Consider the following 4,385-nt stretch of genomic DNA (forward strand, 5'->3'; position numbering starts at 1 on the left):
TGACCGAACCGTGATGGCGCCTACATATCCCGTTGAAGTAGAAGTCAGGTTAAACATAGTTTCAATAGATTCTGACTTGAATAAAGATTAGACTGAGATTATGAATAATCTACAACTAGGTGACCAAGAGTAGCTTTTTGAAAGACCGGAAACCCAAGCGAACAACTTAGGTTGGAACTCATGACAATCATTGGATGCATGACGTACCAATAAATTGTCAAACATTCTGAATAAGGGTTGAGTATAAAAAGTCTAATTGCGATTATGCAAAAATCATTTTCAAATATACTATACATATATCAAAAAAATGTTATGAATACAACAATAATGTACAAAAAATAATGAAGAGATAATGAGTACAATATACAAATAATCAATAAAGCATACAAGATATAATGAATAAAACAATAAAAGAATGTTTCCTCAATTTGAAAAAATGAACTCATAATGGTTAGAACCTCTATATCCCCGGTAGAGTCATCATTCTGTTGACATCCTGTGAGAGGGTGCAACGTCGCGGTGGTCTCAATTTTAAAAGGAGTTAATTAAAATAATTTTAATAAAAGTGCAAATGGGTTAAACGGAAAAGGGAGTCACCACCTAATTTTTAGGGAAATTAGAAAACCGATTAGTTAATTAACTTAAAAGAAAGTCTACAAAACAAATTGATTCTAGGTAAGAGATTCAAGTTATTTCGAAGGTAAGGAGTTAGGCATCTTTCGGAATCCACAATGTGGTTCCCGAGTGAGTTCATTTTTCAAATTGAGGAGATACAAGTAATAAACATGCATTATACACAAGTAATATAATAAAACAATAGTATAGGAATCAACCAAAATCTTACTATCATGAACAATAAACATAATAATAAATAAAATTTTATAATTCAAATCCCATTGAAATAGCTTTAATGGGAAGCGACTCCGGAATACCTGTAAACACACTTAATAAAAGTGTTAATAATAAACAAATATGAATTAAAATAAATGAAATAAATAACTGGAAATAAAACCCGTCTTATCAACATGGAAGACCTTGGAAATCGACGGTAATTTCTTCATCAGCCAATTTTAACAAACAAAATGAAACTGTGAAGGCAACAAATATAAAATAATAACTTGTGACAATATGAACCTTAAAGCAAACAATGGTAAAATCCAATAACACGATTAATGGTAGGATAAAATTTGATAATAAATAAATAAAATAATAACAATAAATAAAAGAATCAACCACAAACAAATATATAGAGCTTAGCAGACATCCAAGCAACATCTATATAAAACTAGCAACACACAAATACACAAACAAGAACAATGCACTAATCTCATTAATTAGAATAACCAAAACTAGTAAAGCTAAAAAATAAGCAATATTGATGAATAATGAAACAAATACACTAATAACCCGGAAAAAAAAACAACTAAATAGAGCAAACACACAATCAACTCAATTTACCACGAGAGTGACTGGATATTTTAGAAAAAATATGCAAAAATTGATGGTAACAAAGTAATGTTAAACATAGCAACAACAAATAAAAATAAGACATATCAACAGGAAGGTAACAAAAATTATAATAAAATAACAAAAACCCACCAATATTCACAAAACAATAGCCAAACAAATTAATTGAAATGGAGGATGAGCACAGTAGCTAAAAAATATAGTAAAATAATGAACAAAAAAGGTATAAAGAACAAAAAATACAACACAATAAGAATAACATGCTAAGTAATGAAAGTTACAAGCACAAGAATCAATTAAAAAGTAAGTCACACACGAACTGATAAGACGATTAAGAATAAATGAAATTAAATAATGACAGTGTTCTCGGGTTCCAAATCTCACCGGAAATACAGTGATGTGTGGTTGTTCACCGGTTTGTTGTGCGAGTTGGGTTTATCGGAGATGGAGCCACGTCGGAGGTTGAATTTTGTGGTGGTGTTTTGCTCGTTGGACTGCTGGTTGTTTTCCTGAGCTTCGAGAGAAATGAAAAGAGCTTAGAGCTCATTTGACTGGCAGCTGGTTGCCTCTGTCGGCAATTTTGTTTTCAAATTTCGCGGGAATGGAGCTTGAAGGTCAGAGCTTGGAGCTCGCCTAGAATATATAGATCTTTATACCTGTAAAATAAAAAAAATGAAAAGGGTAAAGGGAATGGGACTGGCAGAGGTGGAGAAGTAAGAACCACGGTAGGTTTTCGCCGGAGTTGTTGGTTTTGTTCGATACTCCGATGGTGCAAGGTTGAAAACAAAGTTTGAGTGGTGGTTCTGGGTTGTTGTTCACTGGGAAATATCAAGGAAAATAGAGAGGTTTTGGGTGGTTTTCTACTGGTGGTTTTTGGTGGATTTTTGATGGGTCTTGGTCAGAGAAAAGAAGGCAACGGGATGGGGGTCAGGTTTTGGGTTTCTATTCAGTTTTGTTGTTCGAAGGAATAAGAAGAGCAGTTGGGTCTGTTGATGTTTTGGGTTTTTGTGGCTAGTTTCAAATCCGCACGAAAGGGTTTTCTGGGTGGTGGTTTGCTGGTTGGATTTGGCTATTGGTCGGAATGTGGGGTCTGGTAGTGGTGGAGTTCCGGTGGCTTGTTTTGGTCTCGCTGTTGGAGTTGGTGGTTGCTGGAGGTCTGGTTTGCTGGAAAAAAGAGCAAAAATGAAGGGAGATTTTGGGGTTTATGGTTGGTGGACTCACCGGAAATTGGCGGAGCTCCGGTGACTTGCCGGAAAAATAATAAACAATAAAAGAATACTTTTTTTTTGAAGTCTGAAAATTAACCCCTAAAATTTATCCATCACCTCTTTAATGAATAGACCTAGTAAAGCTTAAATAGAGAATTTTTATACAATGGGCCTAAGTTATGGGCTCAAGATTGTGGCCCAAAATTTATTGGTTGATAAAATATCTGTATATGTAAATTATACTCGTATTTGAATGAATTTTTAGACTATGCAAAATATAAAAATGAATATTAACAAATGTAACAAATAAAAGGAATATTATAAAAAAATATAATAATCGTAACAATAACCTGTAAAAAATGTATTTTAGAGAAATAATAATTTTATAAAAAATAAACTAATATTTGAACGTTCAGTTGTGACAAAATAATATAAACGAAATTAACCGATAAAAATCCTAATACTTTTAAAATACGGATAATTATCAACAAATTACGTTAAAATGACCAAACATGTATTTTGAACTGTTTAAAAAATAAAACTCTTAAAAAGTATTGACTTTAAAAATATCAAATCAAAATTTGGTGTCAACACACTTTACAATGGTGAGTCACGATTTGAAACTTTGTGTAGTTTGAAACTTTTGTCTGTATTTATGTTGATTCTTAAGGATTACTATTTGTAGACATCCTTGATGAACTGATTGATCTTGAGTTTTACTTCAGGACAAACAAAAATTTAAGTTGGGAGTGTTAATGAGTCCAAGATTTTGACTCATTTAGGGGTTTATTTTAATTGTTTAAGTGTCCTCACATGTCTAATTTATGCTATAAAATGATGGTAAAGTGTTGATTTACAGTTATAAAGGCTAACGAGCAATGTAAGGACACTACGGAATTTCCGAATCCTCGAATTCAACCCCTTCTTGTCGAACTCCTCTTTGTTGACCAACCTAGTTAGTCACAGCTTGACTCAACATCCTAATAGCCTCACGGAACTCAACGTTGGTAACTTTCCCTTGATGTTTCACTTCAGGTGTATTGGGTAATTCTTATTCTTGAGGTTCAACATGCTGGACGCCCTCTTGCTACTCTTCGTGGAGGCATGGTTATCTGAAACATGCGCAAGCACGAATAAGAGGGAGACTTTTAGAGATAAACTTTAACACATGAAAAACAATATAAAAGAAGTGAGAAATTCCTAAATGTTGTAGCCTCCAAATCATAGATGTGCCACACTTCACACCGATGACTAAGACTCTACAGATACAGCTTCATAGACTCTCTAGAACTCTTGAACTCTGTGCTCTGATACCAAGCTTGTCACGCCCCGAGTCTACACCCTAGAAGTGGTTGGCACCCAATGATCATTGTTGGCCTTGAGCGATCCCTTGCCTGGCTTACTTAACTCAGCGAAAACTTAAAATACAACTCAATGAAATAGTTTAAAGATAATAATTAGCCAAAATGACAACCCAAGTCTTAGTTGATTACAAGTGAAAGGAAAAGACTAAGAATACTAATAACATCTATCTATGAAACCTCTAAAATAACGAAGGATGTTGGGATAGGACCCCAAATCATTCTAACAACTGAAAACTAAAAAAAATAACTGAATGTTAAAGATATCTTCCGGAATGAAGGGAGGCTCACCAACTGACTCTAAGCTGCTCGCTGGATTAACAATATACTGAATGTTGATCATAGTTAC

The 4,385-nt window shown here is 33.7% G+C and overlaps 1 long non-coding RNA gene across 2 annotated transcripts; it reads right to left on the reverse strand.

The window, feature by feature from the left end:
- Positions 1 to 244: 244 nt before the first annotated feature.
- On the reverse strand, positions 245 to 2,829 carry LOC114074202. 2 transcript variants are annotated; one of them, XR_003574649.1, is made up of 2 exons: positions 1,852 to 2,829; positions 245 to 932 (listed from the first exon to the last, which is right to left on the reverse strand). It is a non-coding gene; the product is annotated as an uncharacterized LOC114074202 (long non-coding RNA). The 2 variants fall into 2 exon arrangements; XR_003574648.1 differs by having other exon boundaries at positions 245 to 1,088.
- Positions 2,830 to 4,385: the final 1,556 nt, after the last annotated feature.

The sequence above is a fragment of the Solanum pennellii genome, chromosome 10, assembly GCF_001406875.1.
Source record: "Solanum pennellii chromosome 10, SPENNV200".
NCBI classification, from domain to species: Eukaryota; Viridiplantae; Streptophyta; class Magnoliopsida; order Solanales; family Solanaceae; genus Solanum; species Solanum pennellii.